The sequence below is a fragment of the Mauremys mutica genome, chromosome 1 (genome assembly GCF_020497125.1).
Source record: "Mauremys mutica isolate MM-2020 ecotype Southern chromosome 1, ASM2049712v1, whole genome shotgun sequence".
NCBI classification, from domain to species: Eukaryota; Metazoa; Chordata; order Testudines; family Geoemydidae; genus Mauremys; species Mauremys mutica.
Genome location: NC_059072.1, coordinates 112,323,689 through 112,349,410, shown reverse-complemented (window position 1 = coordinate 112,349,410; position 25,722 = coordinate 112,323,689). Strand labels below are relative to the sequence as shown.

The window sequence follows — 25,722 nt, the reverse complement described above, 5'->3', positions numbered from 1 at the left end:
GATTGTTACCTCTAGAAGAGAGTTCTGGCTGCCACAGCTCCCCAGTCTTCAAAAGTTGATATGTCTTGATTCCCTACTCAAACTTCTAATACAATAACAGTTCGGCAATGGCATCTAAATATAGAAGGAACGCCTGTGGTGTTTTATCTCACACTATCCATCTGTGGTTTTTAAATCACACGATAAAAAGCTTGAGAGATCACACAGGAGAAAGACAGCTTCCTCAAGTATGTTGAGGAAAGAGAATAAACTGAAATGAAGCAATGCAAAAAAAAAAAACCACGTCATCTCTAATCTGTTCAAAGTGCAAGGGGTGGGAGTTTGGGTTTGTCTACCAGACAAATGCCACGGGCATGGAACACAGAATGAACAAGGAAAAGAGAATTGATTGGATAAGCTGCTGAAAAGTCATTTTCCCTACATTTTAAATACTCAGTAGCTGGGCCCCGGTATACAGAGTTTTTTTTACTGGTATAACTATTTGTCAGGGCGGGTGTTTTGCGTTGTGTTTAAATCAACATGGTTATACCAGCACAACCCCCAGTATGAACAGTTCTATTAGTACAGGGGTAGTCAACAGGCAGACCGTGGGCCAAATCCAGACCACCACCTTTGAGTGGACCACAAAGGTCAAATGGGCTGAAGCCGAGCCAGGGTTTGAACTGCGCCCACTCCCCAGCGCAGCCCCCCCCCCCCGCCAGCATGGGGTCAGTAGAGTGGGCTGGGCTGCAGGGTGCAGTATGTCTCTGGGCAGCTGCTTGTGCAGCCACAGCCCCACCAGCTCCGTTCTCCGCCAGCTGGCAGCAACATAGAGATGAAGCGAGTGGGCCATGTGGGTAAACAAGTAGGTGCTGGCATCCAGGTTCAGTGAGTGAAGCAGCAAGAGCCACTCCAGGCAGGGTGGGCAGGAGGCTGGCAGGCAATAGGGGGCAGCTGACATCACAGACCCACCAATGCCATGGTTCACACAAATTTTTCATGACTACACAATGTAGGGAGAGCTCAGCTGTATGATTGATAAGCAGCTGCAGGACAGTGATAAGGTATGTAATTCTGGGAGAATGAAAGCAAAATGGAGATGTTGACCCTCACTGTCAGTGACTAATGCTGCAAATTATATTTGTTTGCTAAATTTTGCATAACATGGATTAGACCAAAGGCAAAGTCTTCAATGAAGACTGAAAATACTCAAGCAGTTGTAGCTAAGGGAATTGGATATGGAGCACCAGTGTGACTCTAGCACTGATAATAGTTTTGTTTATGTATTAAAACATACTTTAATTATGAAATAATTGTGAAACCGTTGATTTGTACTTGCTCAGTTTTGTTTTTCAGATGGGGGTGGTTTGCTGGATGTTTTGGAATGGATTTGTATTGTAATAATGAGGAAGATTATATGTAACTTGAATTACTGGTTACCACTCTAGAGTTAAGGTTGAGTCAGAAGTTTTCAGTTCAAACATGAGTTTTAAACTTATATTTTAAAAAAGGAGTCTTAATAAAATGGCAAGAGACACGCAATGTCAGTTTTCTGGTTTGATACAGAAAGAATATAAAAGTGTTCAGCAAAGCTACAAAAAGAGTTCCAAAATGGGTTGCCTCAACTATTTTCAGACATTCTTTGACAGGAAACTAAAGCACTCTTGGATATATTCTGTGCCGATTAATAAAATAGTAGTTCTACATTAGGTCCTGTTTCTTTGTGTCATGATTTTTCACTTTTTCTGCCATAAAGAAATGTGACAAGCCAAACCACTGAGTGCAACAGTGATACTGGAACAGCTGCTCGAGCTAAAAACTCAATCTGGAGGTATATGTAAGTGAGAAGACTTCCCCATCAAATCTCTCTCTAGCCTAGGAGAAGTTCCCTGAACTTGGAAAGAGGCTGATTTCAAACCTTACCCTTAATAACTAGATTATAATCCCATGTACCTCACTATTATTATTGACCAAGGTCATTAAAAACAGGTTGGAGTTCATAATAGACTATGGGAAAAAACAAGGACACAATTATATGTAAATTATAGCATGACATACAGGTATCTCATGTTTCAGTCACTGTCATCAACTCCTCCCCACACGTAACTTTGTAGACCTAACCACTGCAGTACATCAAACCCATCTCAAAACACTAGGAAATAAACCTTAGTGACAGCTAAAATTGAAACAGGATGCACTCCACCAACTCAAAACCTGAGATAAAAAGACTTCTCTGAACTCTGTGCCACTTTCACATTGCACAGAGCAGTGTTTTGCAATCTTTTTGATACAAGAGACCAGCTTGCTGCCTTCCTAAACTGTGTCAGGGAGATCTTAGGGACCAGCACCAATCCAGACTGGTCATTGGGGAGGACAGGGGACCAAAAAACAAAAACACACCACCACTAGCCTAGCGCACTCCCACACTTCATAAGGCTCTCTCTGCAACCTCCAACAGATACCAAAAAGCAATATGCACACCAACTTCAAACTTGCACTCTAGCACAAAAGTTTACTCATAAGCTCAATACTGTTTAGGCAAAACAACTTCCTAAATATGTGCAATGTGTGACCGTCAGATTTGAGGAATATGAGGTATGCATTGCTTTTTGTGATCTGTTGCAGGTTGAAGTGAAGGGTTCTAGAGCAGGGGTTCTCAACCTTTTTCTCTCTGAGGACCCCCTCAACATGCTATAAAAACTCCAGGGCGCAGCAGGGGGCACCTCAGGCCAGGGGCCTTGAGCATAGGCGTAGTTTGACTTCTATTTGAGGGGGACAGGGGTCAGTGGGGCTCAAACCACCCCTGCATGGTAGGGTCCAGGGAGAGAGTGCCACCTCCACCCCCTGACTCACATCAGCAGGCCACCCAGCCTGTCGGGGAGGTGGGGGGGGGTGCAACCAAAAATTATAACTCAAAGGTGGGGGGCTTAGTTCAAAACATTTGAAAACATCTTAGGGTGCAGAGAAGGGGTAGCTAGGGGCTGTGTGCAGGCAGGGGAGTAGCTCAGGGTGCAGGGAGAGGGGTATAAGGGTTGTGTGCTGGGAAGACTACCCTGAGGTCCCCGTTTCTGGAGGGGTCTGCCAGCCACGGAGCCAGGTCTCCCCACCCAGGGGACTCTTATGAGCTGCCTCTGCAGGAGCAAAGGGGGCAGCTGCTCATCTTCCCGCCTCTGACCTGGCCAGGGGGCAGGGAAAGGAAATGGAGTGGGGAACTGTGGAGCCATCCCCAGGACTGCCTGCTCTTGCATTGCAATTGCGGGGGGGGGGAGTGGGGGAATGCCCTCCATGTCCCCAACTCTGCCCATGGGCTCAGGGCTTCTGTCCCACAGGGAGCACCAGGGCTCAGGGATTCAAGTCTGTGCCTTCCAGCTTCAGCCCCACACCTCCCAGCTTCAACCCAGTGGGGGGCACCGGGGAGGTAGCACTGCAGATTGGGGCTTCAGGCCTTTGCTGGGCACCAGAGCTTCAGCCCCATGCCTCCCAACTTCTGTGCCCTTCGACCGTGGGGCTCTGTAGCCCCTTCGAAAGGGCTCATGGACCCCCCCATTGAGAACTGCTGTTCTAGAGCAGGGGTCCCCAATGCGGTGCCCACGGGCACCATGGCGCCCAAGGGGGCATCTTAATGCGCCCGCGTCCTGGCCTCCGGGAGAGCACCCGCTGAAATGCCGCAGCGGCATTTTGGCAGGGACGCCTCTCGCTGACGCCACTTGCCGTTGACAAGCAACGTCATTGAGGCATCGCCCCTGAATTTCGGCGAGGACGCCTCTCGATGACATCGCTTGTTGACGGCAAGCGACGTCATCGAGAGGCGTCCCCGCCGAAATTCGACGGCATTTCAGCGGGTGCTCCACCACCGCAGTGGTCCTTCGGCTGCCATCCGCCAGCCAAAAAGGTTGGGGACCACTGTTCTACAGTATTATCAGCAATGCAGTGAGCAATGTGAAACCAATAAAGAATGTAAGATGACTTTTCCTTTACGTCCATGCATTTCAGGTTTTGAATTGATGAGGGTTGCCCTTATGCAACCTTAACTGCCACTAACTGAAGTTTGTGTGGGTTTGTATTAGAGACTGCAGTATCATTGGAGTTGCAAAGTATACAGAGCACTTAAAAAAGAAAAGAAAACCACCACACACACTTACTTGCAGGCCAACTTGAGACCACCTTTTATGTATATCCTCACCTCAGCCCAGGAGAGGGGAGTAAAAAACTTTTGGAACAGAGCAGAAAAGGACTATATGTATAAATATCTCAGAACAGAAAAGGAAAGTTGGAACAGATGTGACAAGAGATCACTAAAAACACAAATAATAATGTAGTAGTTTGATAAGTACCAGCCACATCCCTATCTAGAGTTCATACAATAGGTTTCTCACCCCAGCAGTCTGTTGACCACTGACGATGGAAAGCCTTGGTACTCTCAGTATTCCAAAAAATTCAGCTGGACTTGTTATCACTATACTGAAGGGAGAACAAAACCTTTAAGCTAAGTTGTCTGTCCTTCATGCTATTCACCAAAAGAGCCTGGGATTTTGTCTATATTCCAGATGAAGGACTCAACTGACTGCCAAACTGATTTCATTCTTCTTGCAGGCAAAACTAGTAGAATGCACTTCCTGTGACTTTCCTTAGCAATCTGTATATGCAGTCAGTGTAACATTGACACATACCCATTAAATGTCACATCCCTTTAAAAAAAAAAGTATGACCTCCAATTCAAGATCAAGAAATCCACATACTCTATAATTCTCTCCTTTTTCATTATGTTTGCTGACTCACTAATTTGAGAGTGCCAGTAACTCGTAGTCACAACAACAATACAGCCATTAGGCAACATTCTACTGAAAGACAAATAATACAAATGGGTGTTAGTCATCCCCAAGATGTCACCATTATTGCTAGACCACAGACAGTCTCTCAAGTTATTCATCTGTAGCAGATGTTTACCTACTACCAAGAGCTACTTCTCTCCTAGAAGGGACAATATAAAGTTGGTCTATCCTATATGATCATCTCATTTTGTTTCTCCTCCCCCCACCCATTGCCAAGGGCACATACATGGAAGTTGTTCAAGTATTCTGCTTATTTGAATGGATGACATTTTAGTATGTTTACCGATATGTGCTGAATGTCCTCCCAAAAAGCAACATTATGTGTTATTTATAGTACCTTTACAACTTTAGGTGGGAATGTGTTGATAAACTCTTAGGTGCAGCTGTTGGGATATAGATTGCGTATTGGTAACGGTATTAGAATTTGGAATTTTACCTTCTGTAGGTCTTCAAGAGGTTATGTGAAAAGAACATTCATGAGTCTAACTGCTAGATAAATGCTAAGACATTTACATAAAGAACTACTGAGGCAGAGAGAATTAGTCATGGAGCTTGTAATCATGTTTTGTTTGTTGCAACAACTTTATTGTGATGTGTGACAGGAGATTGATTTGGACTAAGTTTGATACAACTACATTAAAGAATCAGCTGAAAGGGATTGGTATCAAATAGCATAAGAAGTTGTCTTCATCCACAGACAGTGTATTGTACAGTCACTGAATCACAGAAATGTAGAGCTGGAAGGGACCTCAAGAAATCATCAAGTCCAGCCCCCTGAGCTAAGGCAGAACTAGGCAAACCGTCCTAGACCACTCTGACAGGTGTTTGTCCAACCTGTTCTTAAAAGACCTCCAATGATACTGATTCCACAACTTCCCTTGGAAGCCTATTCCAGTATTTAACCTGTTCTTTTCCTATTTTGGCTTTTGCACCTTCCCCTTATTAAATATTAAATTATGTTAAGTATCTGGTCACAAATAACTTTAATGCCTATTTTGCTTCAGTCTTCACTAAACACCTCAGCCTTCTTAATGTCATCAGTTATTAGCTCTCCTTCCCCCTTAAGTAGAAGACCCACACTTTCCTTCATCTTATGTATATAAAGAACCTCTTATTGCCTTTTATGTCCCTTGCTAGGTGTAACTCATTTTGTGCCTTACCCTTTTTCATTTTGTCCCTACACGCTTGTGCTATTCTTTCGTATATCTCCTTAGCAATTTGTCCATGTTTCCACTTTTTGTAGGATTCCCTTTTGATTTTCAGGTCATTAAAGAGCTCCTGATAGGAAGAAACCAATATGGCCCTTTCCTTCCCACTGGGACAGTTTGCAGGAGTGCCTTTATATGGTCTTCTTCAGAAAGTCAGTCAGTCATCTCTCCTGAACTCCTTTAACCCTTAGAAGTTCTTCCAATGGGACCCCTACCTATCTGTTCGCAGTTTGTTAAAGTCTGCTTTTTTGAAGCATCCCTGCAACAACTCCAAGACTCTGCTTTCCAGTTCAGAAAGATCAGAAGTAGACCCAGGTTACCCACATGATGTATCAGTAAGGTCTGCACTATCAACCCTTAATCTCAGAGGATGTACTTTGGATTTATGCTAAAAGCATGCACCAATCTTGTGCATCATCTCTGTTCCCCTTGTATTGATCCTTTCATGCCATCCTTCCAAAGCAGTTACTACACAATGAACACAGTAGAGTATTGACATACCTGATTATTCAACATCAGTTGAGCAAATGTTGTTAACAGATAATCTATATCAGAGATGGATAAAATGATAGGTAGAGTTTGCCCTTATGACAGAGTGAAGGAAGTACCATAGCTCTGACATATCAGAACATACTATAAAGACACAGTTTGAACATAAATTTTACATCTAGAGCATAGAGCTAACACAAACATACAACACATCTTAACTGTCTTGGCAGCAATCCACCTCCTAATGAATGCTGATCTTTGGTGCGATTATTTCTTTCCTAGTCTTACCAAGCTTTAACACATTGCTACTACTCTGTTAGCCCTCCATTCCACATTGGCACAAGATTACCAGACATCCATGAGAATCCTACAAAAAAAGGAAAGGAGGCCTTGGTGTGTATGCACTCAAAGTGACCGCAGAGAACAAGGTTACTAGTAAAATGAAATAACTGGCCCTTTATGGCAGATGCAAAGTATCACCAACAGATTCCGGACCATCATGCTGGGCCTTTGGAGAGGAGTGAAAGAAAGAAAATATCAGATTGTCAAGAGTACTTAGTACTCCCTCTCCCCACCACACAACAGCCCAGAAATTGCCCCAATAAGAGATGTATTACAAATTAAGTAGCAGTAGGACACCAGCAGCCACCCTGGTGGTAGCAGAACAGTTAGAGAGAATGACAGAAACTTTTAGAATGCATTACTGTCATGTTATTTCTTTAACTCATATACAATCAGTGCTGCGGCCAGGCCTCAAAAAGTCTTTAGAGGAAGCAGAAAACACAAAGTGGAACTACAGAAACAGAGACAGCAGCAACAACCGCAAACATGAAAAACAGTACTGGATCTATACAGGCTGACAATTTGTATAAGGCTGTGTTCCTTATTTAAGCCATGAATCTTCCCCTGGCATCAGTTATAAAACTGGTCAGTCAGTCTCTTAACTAAACCCTCTTGCTGTCTTTAGTTTGCCTGTTCTCTTCAGGATAGTACACCTTTTTTCAGACCATAGGTCTTGTTCCCCATTAAGGGAGACAGGGCTAGAAAGCCAGTGGCTAGCACCTAGCCAATTGGTTGCTTAAGAAGATTTCCAAACAAGTTATTCCTTTTATTTCTACAATAATGTCCCATTTATAAACAAGTGGTTTGCCTGAAAACTGAATCATGCAGAGAACCACAAGAAAGCAGATCAGATGGTTTATATGCCTGTTTCACATTTTTGTTCTATAGTTCTTTTTGGATGTGCACCAAACAGAGTATGTAAGCCCAAATCAATAAGCATACAAGATATGATGTTCCCTTTTAAAAGCTCTTTGTCTCATCCCCCTGACAGGAGGCAACATTCCACCACCCTTACTTAATGCAATGACAATGCAGAAAACATGGAGCTTAATAATATTATGGCCATCAACATATAGGCTAAAATATTAGCATAATTTGGGCCTAAGCCTTTAAATCATGCCAAACAGCAGATGCCGTTTCTGTGTTTCAAACAGAGGAAATGGATGTTGAATAACTATAACGGATAATTAGCTAGGCTTAGCCACAAATTCTTCCTAAGTTGTGAAGTCATTTCCTCTTACCTTTTTCTCCTATTTTATATGCTTTATGCCTATGAATCTGTAATAGAGCTAATCCGATCAAGATATGCTACTTGACACAAAATCAAGGTATAATGTTACTAGATAAATCAATCCAAAAAAACCTCCATTTTAATTTTCTAAATAAAGGCATTCTGTAAAAGACCCCTTTTCAGTTTGAGGAAGTTTCATTGCATAGGCAACCTGACCACAGTCGAAATACAGTTGAACCCCAATTTTATGAACACTGATCTTATGAACAACCGGTTATGAGATCCATTTTTCTGCAGCTCAATGTGACTTCAATCCTTTAACCAGTGTTCAAGCAGCTGTACAGATTTGGCAGCAAAGATGCAGTTCTCTCAAACAGGAAAAAAACCCAGACACACTATACATTTGTTCACTGATAGGTATTGTGCATAAGTTAACTTATTGTTATATATGCTAATATAAAATAGGGGTATCATTGTATTGCTAATAGTTCAGAGCCTGGTGTCTAATTTAAAGAGAAATGTGATCAATCAAATATGGTACTAATGAATGTATATCTAATAAGATATTTGTTTTGTATTAAAGAATCTGATAAGTTCAAAAGGTATATTGAGGAGTTAATGTGAAGCATAAATCTTTAAAGTGAACCACTCAAAATGCTATAAGACCTAATTAACTGTATGACAAACTGTTGCTCAGTTTCACATATGAGCCATTCCTAACCTTACCACAAAATGTAGGAAACAAAGTATGGTATGGAGGAATGGACAGCTGTTCTGTATTATTTAATTAATTCTTATATCTACTGGACATGGATCAAGCAAATGAATGAAATTATTTTATATTGCTGCAGGTTGAACTATGAAACAAAGAACCATCCAGAAATGACTATGTAACAACTATGTTCTAGCTTCAAAATTGACATTTCTTCAGATAGCTAAAGGTGCTGATGGAAAGAAGATGGACTCATGCAAAGTTTGTAGCCAAAGAACCACTTCACAAAGGGGTCCACCAAAAGTAACTTGCAGAAGTAGGCTCCTGATCAGAGAGCTAAGACTGCAGTTGTTGAACATGGCCCAACATGTCTTTCATAAAATGCTATAGCACAGGATGTTCTGGACAAAGATACTGGAATATTCCAGACGAACTTGTCAGAAACCATAAAGGACAGGCCTTATTTTCTCATTAAATGATAAGGGACAACTCGTATGTGGATTGGACATTCCAAGTCTTCCAAAAACATCCCTTTCTGACTGGCCATGTCACCATTGCTAAGAGGAAGAACCAGGCAACACTAACAAAAACAAAACAAAAATAAGGTACAAAATGTCCTGTGTTGATCAACATGTTGCTCCCTGAAATCGGAACATCTGGATAAGAGAGACTGAGTGACTGCTGCTGCCTAGCCAGCTGGAACACCCCCGGGTTGGAGACAACTAACATGTTGTTGCTGACAAGCACCTTATTAACTGTGTCTTTTAGAAGAGACCACTGCAAAATCTGGAAAGAGAATAAGAACATAGCTGTCATTAATTCCCTGAGTTACCTAGATGAACTCCCCCAAGAAACCAGCCACTATGAAGCTCATGAACTCACCTTTGTACTAGTTCCAACTGATACTTATAAAAGTTATTTTGCTACTTATTTACTCAAGTGATGACCATTATTTTGTTAGCAGCATTTAGTTTAACATATGTACCTGAATTAAAAGCCTCTGAATGACTACAATGTATGATGTGTACCTGCGTTTTACTAACTTGTTTAGTCTTAGTTGTCTAGGAGTTACACGAAATCAGTAAGTAACTGAGAGCACTGAATTTGCAGAAACTACTTACACTAAGCATAGTACTACTTGTCAGGAGAAAATATGCTTCCCTACAGCAAAAGTTAGTTGCAAGAAACTCTGAGTGCTTCAAAGAGTTCAATCTAAAAAAAAAAAAATAAATCACATTATAGTCAAGAGAACTGATGGCTTTTTAGACAGATGGGAAGAAGCTTTAAATCGGCTCATAAGCTCAAGATTTTAGCACAGTTTCACTGAAGTGGCATAAGAGTTTACTGAACTGATGGAACTGCATAGAAATCAAAATTATTGTCATATTAAATTTTGGAATTAATGTATGACATGTGTGTGTACAAGTGGCAAACCTTGGTTATGAGAAACACCTGGACAGGTCAATTTTGACATTTTGATATTTAAGTAACTTGTCTATATTTCTAAATGCTACTTCGGAATTGTTTCAATTGATATGAGCAGTCTCATAATTCCAATGGCAGACAAGCTTGATTGAAGTAAATAAGGATTCATATTTACGGATCCATAGTTCCATATTAATACCAAAATCACCTGGCTCAGACTAGTCAGCATAGAACTAGGATAGAAGTTTGTACCAAGATTATAAGAAGACCTTGAATTAAATTGAACTGATTTATTATTTCTTGAAAATTGCAATAACCAACGTTGAGTTCAATTTGACATTATCTAACCATTTTTATTTTGCTCTCTGGATTTCCCATTGTTTTCAAAACTATTGTGGCTAATAACCCTCAAAATCAATAATAATTCTCCAGTCTATACTTTAGCCAAGGAACACAGATCCAAAGAACAGCAAGTATCAGAGGGGTAGCCGTGTTAGTCTGGTTCTGTAGAAGCAGCAAAGAATCCTGTGGCACCTGTCTGTTAGTCTATAAGGTGCCACAGGATTTTGCTGCTTCTAAAGAACAGCAAGAAACCCAATAGAGGTAACAGGTTAAAGTTCCAGGACACTTGAACGTGTTCTACAATTCAAGTCCAAGAACTCCACCAAACCAAGAGAGCAAGATGGTATTTAAAGCATTAGAAGCTTGGTATGATCCAGTACATTCATGGATTATATACGATATGCAGTTTGCACCTGAAGCAACCCACTATGAAGTGCACTGCAGTAGTAGTCCTACATGTCAAAAGCATGCTTCAGTTACCAGTTCAAACAAATTAAACAATTTATTCAGAGAGCGATAAAGTTAATCTCAAATTTTTTAGTCACCAGGCTTCTTGCTCCAACTACTAGATAACTTCCCTTTTCAGACTGTAACCTGCCAATATTCTTGAGATAAAAGCCAGTCTTGGCCATGCCCGCATTTTCCATTGCACTGGCTTTCTGAAGAAACTCCACTTTCAGATTGGGAGGCCTAGATCTAGGCACTTTTACTAATACCAGAGTTTGACAGGAGCTAAAAAAAAAAAAAAGCAATCTACTGATTAGAATTAATATACATAATGCATTTGAATCTATAGAATCCAAGAGCTACCTAAAGAGTGCACATGCTTCTTTTCCTGCTCCGTAGATTTAAAGCCTCCACATTCATTGAATGTTCCACAGAAGGCAGCATGAATTCTAACAAAAGGCTTTGAATCAGCTGTATGGATCTTCATTACTGGAAGCTGTGCCCTAAGCCCCACTGCAACACTCCAAAGAATTCATGTAGATGAATCAAAACAGCACAAACGCGTACTCCTTCAGCAAAATCAGCAGGATTACAAGTGACATCAACGTTTAGCAAGCCAGGGTGGGTTCCATAATGCCCTCATATGGTATCACTTATCTGATAGCCAATTATATGAATGTGCACAATTGACTAAACAGTTAAAACATCAGGTCTCATTTTAGACCATGCACTTCACATATGTAACAGTATTTTAAGAGTGCCATGCTATTCTAGCAATAAGCAGATATCAATACATATAATTCAGAGTAAGTGTTACCCTATTGCTGCATTATACCAGGACAAACAAAAACCATTCCACTCACTCAGAGCAAGAAAGAAGCTATCATTCCCACCCTGTTCCAGGGGTCCTTTGCCTTATGTTTCACTACATCTGGGTACTTGGCTCCAGATCTCCATCCTACAGGCAGCACAAATGGCCTCATCTTTAAGCGAGGGGGAGCAGAACCCACAGTCCTCTGAAGGATAGGGAAAAATTACACCATAAGCAGAGAATCAGTGGAGCGTTTCGTATCTGGGGAAAGCTTGATAACTGAGCTTTGAAGAACAGCTGGCAAGTTTGATAGAGCTGATAATCTAGAGAAGTGTACAGGTTAATTTGAAGTGGACACCAGGGAAAAAAATTATTAATTTGGTGACAACAGAAATTGCAAAAAATTGGTTTTACAGATGAGGAAAAACAGATTTGGTATAGGTGAAAAAGAAATGTATCCATGTTTGCATGAACATATGAACAAGTATATATGGCAATATGTAAAAAACAGGGGTTTTAATTATTTGCAGTTAACTCAAGCGATCAACGCAAAACAAAATTAACCAGATTTAAAAATAGTCATGATTAATTGCACTGTTAAATAGAATACCAATTTAAATTAATATATTTGAAAACGTAGAAAATCAAATATTCATTTCAATTACAGACTATAAAGTGTACAGTGCTCACTTTATTATTTTTATTACAAATATTTGCACTGTAAAAAAGAAAATAGTATTTTTCGATTCACCTCATCCAAGTACTGTAGTGCAATCTCTATCATGAAAGCGCAACTTACATATATAGATTTTTTTGTTACATAACTGTACTAAAAAACAAATCAAAGTCCATTCAGTCCTACTTCTTGTTCAGCCAATTGCTAAGACAAACAAGTTTGTTTATATTTATGGAAGATAATGCTGCCCACTTCTTATTTACAATGTCACCAGAAAGTGAGAACCGGCGTTTGCATGGGACTTTTGTACCTGGCATTGTAAGGTATTTACGTGCCAGATATGCCAAACATCCGTATGCCCTTTCACGCTTCGGCCACCATTCCAGAGGACATGCTTCCATGCTGATGATGCTCGTTAAAAAATAATGTATTTAATTAAATTTGTGACTGAACTCCTTGGGGGAGACTTGTATGTCTCCTGTTCTGTTTTACCCTCATTCTGCCATATATTTCATGTTATAATAATATCAGATGATGACTGAGCACATGCTGTTCATTTTAAGAACACTTTCGCTGCAGCTTTGACAGAAGGTAAAAAAAGATACCAATGTGAGATTTCTAAAGATAGCTATAGCACTTGACCCAAGGTTTAAGAATCTGAAGTGCCGTCCAAAATTTGAGAGGGACGAGGAGTGGAGCATGCTTTCAGAAGTCTTAAGAAGAGCAACACTCAGACGCGGAAACTAAGAACTAAATGCCACCAGTTTTTCTGGTGGTTTGGACTCAAGGAATGAAAACAAACATGCATCGGTCTGCACTGCTTTGGATTGTTATTGAGCAGAACCTGTCATCAGCATGGAAGCATGTCCTCTGGAATGGTGGTTGAAGCATGAGAGGACATATGAATCTTTAGTGCATCTCGCATGTAAATATCTTGTGACACCAGATACAATAGTGCCATGTGAATGCCTATTCTCACTTTCAGGTGACATTGTGAACAAGCGGGCAACATTATCTCCTGCAAATGTAAACAAACTTGTTTGTTCAGCAATTCGCTGAACAAGAAATAGGACTGAGTGGACTTATAGGCGCTAAAGTTTTACACTGATTTGTTTCTGAATGCAGTTATGTAACCAAAAAAAATACATTTGTAAGTTGCACTTTCACGATAGAGACTGTACTACAGTACTTGGATGAGGTGAACTGAAAAATACTATTTCTTTTGTTTTCTTTTACAGTTCAAATAAGTGTGCACTGTACACTTTGTATTCTGTGTTGTAATTGAAATCAATATATTTGAAAATGTAGAAATAATCCACAAATATTTAAAAAAATAGAATACCATTTATTTATTGCATGCTTATTTTTTTTTAATCGCACGTCAGCTCTAGTTTATGTGTTACCTTCATTCCCTCCACCCCAGATCTCAGCTCACATAGAAGAGCAGGAAGAGGAGCTCAGATACCCCAAAAGGAGCATTTCCCCAGATCCCTGAACACATGGTGGGCAAAGAGAGGGGCTCAGACCCCCTGCAAAGAACCAGGACTCCCCCAGATCCCAGCACATATAGGGAAGGGGAGATTTCAGGTCTGACAGGCCCCCATCACATCTAAAATCCCCAACTCCCTCTCTGCTACTCACTATTCTCCAACCCCTCCCATCTTCTCCCCTCTCATTCCCCTTAATCCTTGCCCCCTCCTCTAAGCCGCTGGACCCCTTTTCTCTCTCCTACCACTCATTCCCATAATACACCCATTCCTTGCTGCAGACCCAAACCCCTCAGCCCCTACTGCCTTTCTTGTACACCTAATCACCCCTCCTCTCCCAGTAAGCATTTTCATGTGTAATTTATTTTCTTTTTAAAGACAGTTTCAGCATCTTCTGATTATTTCGCTGTACTCATTACATTTCTCCAAAATAAAAAACATTTAAAACAAATTAAAAAAAACAACAACACAGGCTGATTTTTCCCAAATGTTTTCAGTTCATTCTCAGTTTTCTGTCCAGGGTGGATTTCAAAATTCAAGTCGCAGGCTCAGAGAGGCGTCCCATTCATCTCAATGAGATCTTCTCTATCAGATGAAAATACCCCCATGGTGATTAAAATAGCCTGAAACAATAGCTACGAAACAAGGGAACTGCTTCACTCATGTCAATAGGTGTTCCCTTTCCCCCAACCCCAGGCTAGAATTTTTGATGTATCAAACATACCTGTTCTCAGCTCCTGACCCCAGTCTCAGCTGTGTTCTTGGTGCACGCCTTTTTTAAGCTCCCCAGAGAGGGGCAGGGTTTACCCGGATCCTGGCTCACATGGGATGGGAGATGGGCTCAGACACCAAGAGAAAGGCAATCCCCTCCCAGACCCTGGCTCACAAGGGGAGCAGTGAAGAGAATCACACCCCCAAAGATAGGTAAGATCCCCCAAGATCGTGGCACCCACACAGGGGAGGGACCAGGGCTCAGGAACCACTGGTGGGACAGATCCCAGCTCACATAGGGGGTAGGTAGAGAGATTCAGACCCTCCAGATAGGCAAGCTCCCCTAAGACCTGGCTCACCTGAAGAGGAGAAGGGGGTTACATCCCTACAGATGAGCTGGGGCCACTAGATTAAGGCACACAAACAGTAGAGGAATGTGGGACCTGACAGGCACTCCCAGCCCCCCTATAACTCACTTATGTCCCCTTCCCAGTGTCCCATCTCACTCCCCAACCCCTCTCTCCCTATTCCCACCCTTAATCACCTTTTCCTCTCAGTATTTCCTTGCATAATTTATTTTATTTTCAAATAGTTTCAGTGTCCTCTGAATGTTCAGTTGTGCTCAGATTCCATCTGACCAAAATAAAAATCTCCCTTTGATAGAGGCAGATTGGGGCAACATGCCTCTCTTTATTTCACATTTCTGCCCTGGGGATTTCTGCCTCAGTAGATGATGCTCGGATCCAATGACCACAACATGTCTTTGAAGCCACCCAGGTCCTGTGATGTAGAAGTAGTTATCCAGAGAGTTAGCCTCTTCGCACATGCTCGGTAGGCACAGAAATAATCATAAGGCTTATGCCAAAAGAACAGGAGTACTTGTGGCACCTTAGAGACTAACACATTTCTTTGAGCATAAGCATCCGATGAAGTGGGTTTTAGCCCATGAAAGCTTATGCTCAAATAAATGTGTTAGTCTCTAAGGTGCCACAAGTACTCCTGTTCTTTTTGCAGATACAGACTAACACGTCTGCTACTCTGAAACATGAGGCTTATGATTAGCTTAATTGGAAAAGCAAAATCTTCTGAATTAAGATTTAAATTTGATTTCCCTCAAAGGGTGCATGTAATTTGGGGGTAACCATAAAGCATGAGACACCCTGGTGTGATTAGCTGAGCCCTGGTTTGATCTCAATCTGTGAGCATAAGGAGGCTGCCAGAATCTCTCAACTTAAGGAAAAGCCATATTTCCCTCCCCTTCTTCCCCCCCCCCACGGGCTGTATCCCCTTGGTCAAATGGCCCCAAATTTAGATCACTAACAGAACCCCACACCCCTAATTGAGACACTACATTTCAAAGCAATTCAAGTAAACATGTAGATTTTACAGCACTTAGAGACAAGCTTTAAACAGAAAGCTTTCACTCTGCTATAATTGTTTGTATTACAATAACAGTCGGGTGCCAGGTACTTTTGGCCAGTACTCCAGCCACTCCAAAGCCCTCTTTTTCCTTCTGTTAGCAGTGCCTAGTTTTATCTTCCGTTCTCAGAGGGCTTTGTTAGCCCTGCTAATAGCAAGTTACAGCAAGTGTCACATTCCCAGAGGACTCCATTAAATTTCATGGCCAAAGCGGAGTACTCTAATGATACTGAAATCCATCCTAATGCAAGTTTTCCCTACGTGAACATAACTTCGTGCCAAGAATCCTGCACTGACCTATAGGTGTAAGGATGTGTTTCTACAAATGATCCTGCACTAACTCATGTGACCCCCATAAGCAGCTAGTCAGCATCCAAGATTCCCCATCATTCAAGTGCTTTTATTTTACTGAATGTTGTCTCAAACAGCTCTCAGAAAACTGGGGAAATCCTGATGGACTGGAAAGAAAGAGGCTACTATTCCTCCATGAGGAATGTTTCACTACAGCAGCACACACAGACCCATAATTCTAGAAAAGAGAAAAGGAACTCTTATAATGAATACATGCTACCATGCATACAACATCTTGTATATAATCTGCTCATCTTTATTCCATGGCTGTCTCACCTCTATGCCAGATGGTGTCTACTCAAGCAATACTAAGCAAGTCAACAAGTCTAGAGCCCAACATTTAGACTGTGAAAAATTGTTTTGTTTTTAGCCACTCCCTTCTTCCCCCACACCAGGATGTGACTCAAACACACAGTGATTTAGATATTCCCATGCAGTGTTGGAAATTCAAACAAAATAGCACCACGTCTGCCAAGAAGGAGTAAAACTGACTACTAAATTAAATCATTAAAACTGAAATCTAAAAATCTGGGTTAACATGCGCAAGGAAAAAGGTTTCTCTTTCTTTTTTTTTTTTTTTAAGTATCAACATTGAAAGAGCTCATTTAAATTCCTGAGCTCCCTAACTCTGCCAGTGCTCCCCTGTTTAAATTCAGTTATTCATCACCTCACAAACCAAGGCCATGTCTACACTACAGTGCTACAGCAGCACAGCTACAGGCTGCAACTACACCACTGTAGTGCCACAGAACAGATGCTTCCAACAGCAACAGAAGGGTTTTTCCATCACTGTAGGTAATCCACCTCTAAGAATTATTCCATTGACCTAGCCACATACACACAGTAGATTAGGTCGGCATAGCTGTGGTGCTCAGGAATGAACTTTTTCACACCCTGGAATGCTGTAGTTACATTAAGCATAGACCAGGTCCAAGTGAAAAGCAGCCTTAGCAGATGAAACTACTTTCCAGAAGGCAGCCAACAATACATCTCACACTGACCACAACCTTGCAATGCAATACATAGCTTTCTGAATACACAAAGGTTTTTGCCATTTCATGTGCCCTCAAAGTAAACCTGGAGGTTTGTCCTGTTGGCCTGAACTGGGTTAAATTAGGCCTTTTATTTCTACATCAGACGATTCAGACAACTTGTCCAATAAGCACATATCTTGTAACATTTATGCTCCAGCTAGTTTTTATGATTGATCTTCTGACATTAGAATCACAAGTCTCAGATTCCAGATCGACCACACAGTTACTGCCAAGTGGTGGGTAGAAACAACCATTCCACACATCTTATTGCAGGGCTTTGAAGAGGCTCTCTTCTTGCTTTTAATAAACTATGCTCTGAAAATAGGATGCTGTGTACTGAACCCATGTGATCTGATAACTAACATAGGATTCTATTATTCAAAAGTGAAGGGGGGGGAAATCTAGAAACTAGCCATGTCAAAGACTAAGAAAGGGTGGCCAAAAACAACTAATTTTGCCACCACACTCTTACTTTTTGCAAACTGATTTCTTTCATAAGCCTTATTTATCAAGACCAATTAATTACTTTAAAAAACAGAGCCACTAACCCACCATACAGGCACAACCCTACAAAATCAGTGTGCTTGCTGAAAGCAAGGGGAATACATTTGTTTAAAACAAATTCAATTTTATACTTCCAAAGCTCTATCAAAGAATGAAAAGATTTAAAGTGATACAGTCATTCCCCCCCCCAAACACTTTCCCCAAAGGGCTTTTCATAACTGCTTCATACTCCTGTGTAGAAGGTTCTTTTCTCAGCTACCCACCAAAGGACTAAAGTCCAGACTCTCAAACCATAAATACATTAACCTTTGAAAAATGACTTCTTTCCATTTGAAAAATGTAAATTTTACTTAGACACTTAGATCATGGCGTACATTACTTAATGCAAACCCTGAAGATGTCCCTCACAAAATTTTTTTGTCAAGATTCTTCTGGTGTGTAGACAAACAGGGTCTCTGGAGAGGGAAAAGCGAGTCTATTCCTTTCATATATTTCACAGCATGATTACACAACTACACAGCCTTGAAATGGCTTTTCAGAAAGCTATTAGTGTTCTAATACTTACTACACATTGAGACACAAGAATGTTGCAGTGTCTGAAACAGCAGTACAAGTGCTGGTCTGACGAGACCATCAGAGGGGCCACACTTTTTATTTTGTAATCTGCTGGAATGAAGCAAGGTCACTCAAAATTCACCACCACAAATATTCAACTGAAGGTTCTCTATGGTCAGTTTTCACTAGGTCAGGGGTAGGCAACCGATAGCACGCGTGCCAAAGGCAGCACGCGAGCTGATTTTCAGTAGCACTCACACTGCCCGGGTCCTGGCCACCGGTTTGGGGGGGCTCTGCATTTTAATTTAATTTTAAATGAAGTTTCTTAAACATTTTTAAAACCTTAATTTACATATAACAATAGTTTAGTTATATATTATAGACTTGTAGAAAGAGATAGTCTAAAAACGTTAAAATGTATTACCGGCATGCGAAACCTTAAATTATAGGGAATAAACGAAGACTCGGCACACCACTTCTGAAAGGTTGCCGACCCCTGCACTAAGTGTTAAAGACACTAGCATTATGAGCCCAATGACAAGTGCAGTTACTGATAACCACGCCTTCACTAACTGATCAATGGCAACTCAAACACCTTGTACAAACAGGCTGTTAAGGATCCCTTGTGATGTCTTGTCCTTTACACCCAGTGTAAAGGGGTCAGAGAGTTTGCAAGAATCTCACCCACAATTATTAACATGCTAGTGGGCATCAGCATCTCCCCACACTAGTACCACCACTATTACTAATCGTCATGGAACATTACTGGTAGAAAAATGGTCAAGTTGTTTAGAGAGGCCTTAAGACCTGATGAGGTTTAACTACACTGTTTCAGCAGTGATGATCATTAATGTTCCAAGGGTGACCATGTAGTGACCCAGGGAACCATAAACATTACTGTACTAAGGGTGTACTAAGGAGGTAGGTTATTTTACAATGAGAAGTTTCCCATTAGGAAAGCACTTTTATAATCAATGAGAAAACACTTGATTAACAAATCAGATCATTAAGAGAAACAAACATTCACCATAAGAGTTGCTGCTATATCAGTCTGCCATAAAACAATCCCTTCCCCTCCTCACCTCACATTTTAACTGCACTTAGGAAAGATCAGTTTGATGGCCTGGACGGAGTTGGGATTGATAGTGGGACTGAGCCTTTCACCTCTACATCACTGGTTCAGATTCAGCCCAGCTCAAAAGCTACCCTTCAGAGGCCAGATCAAATAGTATGACATTTTACCATGCTTGAACTCTTGTCTACAATCTGATTTACTAACTTGGTTTAACAGGTTAGATTAGAATAAATAATATTCAACATTTCATTAACAAACAATCAATCACTGACATAATACTAAACAGGACAATCCTGTTCCACACTGACTACTAAGCTGATCTTTAGGCTGAATGCAGTTAACAGAACCTTTGGCAAGTGTACAAATGAGGTAAAGTGTCGGGATGTACAAGGCCTAAATGAAATGACTTATTAATAAAATCCCTACAAAACGTGTCCACACAACAAAACCATCACCACAACTGGCACTAACTGGAATCCCTGCTGGCCAAGTAACAAACGAGACAGGGTGACGATGTTTCCTTGTCCCCTAAAGGCAGTCCTTCCAGACACAGTTGAAGCATACAGAAGGGTGGTGTGGAGAAACTTACTCTGCTTTCTGCCTGAGCTCCACCTGAAATCCCAGGGGACAAATTCCCAGTTGTCAATTCAGCAGTTATCAACACGAAAGTTAGTAATTTTTCTCTTCTAAAGTATTTTATAGACTGCTTTTGGTAAGGTAGGAAAAGTTACACAGCACATAATTAAGAATTTCAAAGGCTGATTTCTGGGGAGACCAGAATTATTTTCTTCAGAAGTTAAAGTGCTCTGACACTAAAGCCCCTGTACTTCCATACCCTATTGCAGTCAAACATGCCAAGTAAAGACTTCATTTCCAAGTCTTAAAAAGAGGGTTATATCATAAGGACAAGTTTAACAAATTAGATAATTGAAGAGAAAATTAGGTACTCACCTATAAACCTCCTCAATTACACTAACAGGTGACATTTTAAAATAAGGAATAAATATGCAGAACAATTTCTGCAGTGACAAATTTGCATGGCAGTTTACAGATGCAAGATGGCAAAGTACACATATCAAAGAGGTTCTAATCTAACATTGAGTAAGAGCTGAATATTTGTTGACAAATAGCCAATATGGAGACATGTCCAAGAAGTCATGGAATCAATTCCACCTTTGTGTCTTATAAAATTTAGGAATGTTCATGACATATCCTGAAACATTTATAGTATCCTCTACAAAGAACAGTGACCCTCTCACCTCTTACCTTTTTATTGCACTGTTGTACATAATGGGTAAGCACTTGGTTGATTACATATCCCGTAAGTGTGAAGTGATACCACTTTTGTATCTTTGTACAGTGTTATGGCAAAAAAAATATTTTTGAAAAAAGTAACTCATTTAAGTCTTAGTCAGGACTGTTTGGGTGTTGTTTATTTGGCTGTACTGAGCTTCAACCAGAATGACTGGTTTTCCTCACACACAGAAAGTTTTCAGTGTTTCCCTCAATCTGCTGAACTACCCAACATTAATGCTGGACCGTACACAGGTTCCCAAGGGCAGGCAAACTAAAAACCTCCTGATTCTTATGTTACAGACAGTTCTCTTCCACCCGTAAGGATCAGGAAGGCAGAATCCCGCTGCCAGACGGACAACAAAGTTCACAGCTTATAGGAGGCTACGCGACAAGCTCCTGACCCACTTACAATACTTCACCCGTATAAAGCACCCTTCAGCGAAAGAGCTCAAAGTGCTTAATGAATGTAAGCAAACACTATTATTACTCCCACTGGATCTCTCGCCTGCCCCGGCGCGGGCATCCGTTCAGGTATTTGTTGGGGGGGGGGGGCGGAGAACTGGAGTCTCCCCAGCCCTCGCACCAGTGTCCGCATCCCCTGCCCCGCCTCGCCGGAGGGGGGTGAAGGATGCCCCGGAGCCCTCCCACCCGCCAGGGGCCGAGGCCAGGGACCCAGTACCGGAGCTCACGCCCAGCCAGCCCCCCTGGAACGACACGGGGAAGGGCCCAACCCCCAGAGCCCCCGCGCAGGTCCCGCTCCGCGCCGCAGCCCCTCACCTGCCGCTTCCCCCTTCCGGCCACCGCCTCCGTCCGCGCACTCGGGAGGCCCCACGGTGACACCGCCTCCTCGGCCCCCGGGAACGCCGCTGCAGCAACGGCCACCGCCTCCTCCCGCCCCCTCCGCTGCCTTATCGCCTAGCTACTAGGCCTTGCCCCCGCGCGTCATCATCACACGGGCCGCCGCAGCCAATGCCGCCTACTCAGCCTCAAGGCGCACGCGCTCACTGGATGCCGAGGTGCGTCTTGGGTGATGTAGTCGGAAACTAGTCCGCGCCGGGCTGGGGGAGTATGAGTGCGCATGTGCACGCAGTGAGCCTCGGCGCTCGTGCGCTTTTACCCTGACCTTTAGTTCAGTTACGTAATTTGCGTAGTGATGCCCAATCGTTTCCTCGGGGCTATTATAGTGGCGTGTCGAGCGGCATCACTCTTTGATTGGCTGAATGAAGCTCGTGACGATCGCGCGGGCTTTTAGCGTCTTGTGAGCGAGGCTCGCGCCGGGAGGGTTTTGCAATCTGAGCATGTTACATTTTGAAATCACAAACGGACGTTGCCTTCCTCTGCGGGGGGGAGCCCCCTCGTCCCTGTGAGGGCCCTGAGGGGTGCTGCTTTGACACGAGGGGGGAGGTATCCCAGTGGGCAAATCTCTCAGACACCCTATGGGGGTAACGGCCTCCCTGTGGGGGACAAGTTTGTCACAGTGCAGTTAGGGACAAGGGGGTCTCTGCATAACACTGCTATCCCCCCTCTGTGGAAGTGGGGGAAGGGTTACCGTCCCCTTCCCCTGCCCCGAAGAAATCTCCACAGTAGTAGCAGAGTATCCACATGCATCAGTATTTGCAGCATCTTGCCCAAAGCAACAAAGATTTAATAGAAAAACTGCACATTTTAAGTATATTTTTAAATAAAGTTAAGATTCTCAATATAACAGGCCTTGTTATTATATAAAACCCACCGCAACATCACACCCAATCATATTTTTAAAATACAAAGCTCTGAGGGCAAGGGAACGTATACATTAAACTTTTATTACAATTATATTTGTACATATATGGACAACATCCACCACACATCAAAATATATTTGAGACTTGCCTTGTCATGGTAAGTTCATATGTATGCAGTGCAGTACAGTACATCAAAAAGGCAAATGCAGATAGTGAGACAAATAGTGTTCCACTATATAATTTAAAAGATAAAATTTAAGAAGCAACTACTACATGGAAGTAGTTAAAAACAGAGGTACAAGAATGGTTCAAGGTCTCAAATACCTGCCTCACCATGAAAAATTTTAAATCAATTTATATAGTAGAACTGGTCAGAAAAAATTCTTTAAAAAATTTTTCATTGGCACAGACCTGGCCACTGCTTCCCGCAGATCCCATTGGCTGGGAACGGCGAACCGTGGCAAGTGGGAGCTGTGGGCGGCTGTACAAACATAAACAAACTCTGGCGGCCTGCCAGCAGATTACACTGATGGGCCACAGGTTGCTCACCACTGATCTAAATCCTCTATGAAACGGAATTAGCCTTCTCTGCCCAACTCTACTATTTAGTTATCAAAGAGAAGGTTAAGAGGTGACTTTATCACAGGCTGTAAGTACCTACACAAGAAGTTTTCTGATGGTAGTGAGGCTCTTTAATCTAACAAAGGCATAAGAAGTTCCAGTGGCTGAAAGTTAAAACTGCAAAATGGAAATCAGAAGCACATTTTTAACAGTGTGGGTAATTAACTGATGGAACAATTTACCAAGAGATTTGTAGTGGATTCCCCATGACTTGACATCTTTAAATTAAGATTGGATGTCTTTCTATAATATATGCGCTAAACCAAAAAATTATGGGCTAGAAGGAGGAATTATTGGATAAAATTCAGGGGAGTAAAAAATAAGGAACAGGACTTGGACTGATTTTTAAAACAACAAAATATGTCTATCTTAATTAAATAACATTTTAAGAAAAGAAATGATAATTGTCTACAAGTTTTACTAAGGAAGGAGAGGAATTATTAACAGCAATGGAATTAAAATAAGCAAAGAAAAAAATATGTATTAGCCAGCTAGTCCACAAAAACTGGCGCTAAAAGTATGGGGAGCTAGTGCAGAGCATTTGTTCCTTCTTGGAACCTATTCAGAATTGTTTTCTTAGAAGGGTTCTTGGTGTTCCAGGTTACTTACCTATTTGTACTGAGGTGACAACTTACTACAATTTGTACTTAAGCAAATTCTGTATCCTAGAGGCAAATAATGTTGTTTTTCTTTTTAAAAACTGTATTAGAGTTAATATAATGCTGGATACCAGACTTCCAAAAATGTTCATTTGCTGGAGGAGAAAATTAATAGTTCTAATTGTCTAAGAATGGTGAGATTAAAGTCAGCCTTCCATATCTCACATTCTTGGGTCTATGGGCAAAACTGCCATTTGTCCTTATGTGGCAATGCCACGCCCCATCCCAGTCATGATTCTGTGCTTATTTAGGGAGAGAAAGCAGGCTCTGCAAAGATTCTGCTGCTTCCTTCCTGCAAGGAAGAGGGAAGAGAAAGGACAGAAGGGTTGGGGATTGGGGAATGCCCTGTGAAAGACTTCAGTAATTTACTTCCCCATGGGATCAGTTCCTTTCTGAGTCATAATTCCCCCCCAGAGCCACTTCTAGGGTGGCACATAGTTGTGCTGCCCTTAAACAAGGCGAGAAGTTAGGTCATAATCTAGACTTTATTGAGTTGATGAGACTATGAAAGAGCCAGTCAATTGTTTCTTCGCTGGATTAAAAACTGCAGTGTTTTTCTCTGGATGCTGCTGTGAGCACAGAGCCAAGATTTACTGTTGAAGATGGAGAAATGGAAGTCTGGCTCTACATTAAACAGAAACACTAACGGTTCATTTAACATACAAGCCCAGTCTAAAAAAGAAAATAATTTTACATTCATGCCCCACCCTGAGTGTATTGTATTGTAACATACTAATATGTATGTATACCACTGCTCCCTATTGGTGGGATGAAGAACTACTCATCTGTGTGTCATAAGCTATATAAAGTAAATAGCTAATGGAGATTCTCCTGTAGTTCAGGTACTAGAGGCCTGTGTAGTTTGTGTGAAGCATAATGACAGTTGTGATTGTCCTAGGTGGCTATGGATTCATTACTATATTATTCTAATTGTGCCTCTCATCCTGGTCATAAGCAGGGGTACTGGAACAATTTGTATAGTGGGGGTGCTGAGAGCCACTGAATCAAACTTTAAATCCTGTCTATAATGGAAACCATTTAAAGCCAGCAGCACCCCAGCACTCCTAGTTCCAGCACCTATGGTCATAAGCAAAAGTCCTGCCCTGTGCCCTTGATAGCATCAGAAGATAATGTTGCTGTGCTTATAGCCTAGAGAATTTTGCCTCTTGTTGCTGCTGCTTCACATCAAAGGAAGTCTGCAGGTGATCACTCACCATACCCCTCAACTTCAGCACATCCAGATGAGGGAGTACTCAGAGAAACTAGTGCTTCAATTGAACATGAGGACTATCCATTTCTAAGTATTGTCACAGATGGGTTGTATGGCAGGCTGATGTCTGCAGAAGGCCATGCCTGTTGAATGTAAAAACAACCAAACAATATGGCCCCATCCCTGGGGCATTTCTTTCTCTGTACAATCGAGACTCTTTCCAGAGATCTGGTGGCAAAGTCCAAACAAAAAGACAGAAAGTCTTGTAATAAAGTACAAAACAAACAAAATGGTCCCATCCTCAAATATCTTCCTCCCAGGCACTCCTGGTAAGATTCCAAACTCTCCCCTGAGATCTGGTGGCTAAAGTAAATAATAAACACCTAGAATTTATTTGCAAGAAGAAGAGAAAGCCACTGCAGAATCTCCCTACCCAGACTCTCCTACTATCAGGCAAGAGGCTGTCCCCTTCTCAGCATGTCTTCCTGTAGAGCCCTACAAATCCCAGAAGCCCCAGGGACAGAGGGATCTGTATTTCCCAGATTCTATTTTGTTGAGAGAAGATGGAAACATTGACTTCCCA

General features: G+C 41.8%; 1 protein-coding gene across 4 annotated transcripts in view; it reads right to left on the bottom strand.

Annotated features, from left to right (window-relative positions):
* ADIPOR2 (adiponectin receptor 2) overlaps positions 1 to 21,954 on the bottom strand; it is a 72,263-nt gene extending 50,309 nt beyond the window's left edge. For 2 of the 4 annotated variants that reach the window (XM_044991338.1, XM_044991327.1), the window contains exon 1: positions 10 to 208. The gene's annotated coding sequence lies outside the window, so the exon portion shown is untranslated. Of the gene's footprint in view, positions 1 to 9; positions 209 to 21,703; positions 21,853 to 21,931 lie in introns of those variants that run through there. The other 2 variants (XM_044991347.1, XM_044991317.1) reach the window with 2 other exon arrangements.
* Positions 21,955 to 25,722: the final 3,768 nt, after the last annotated feature.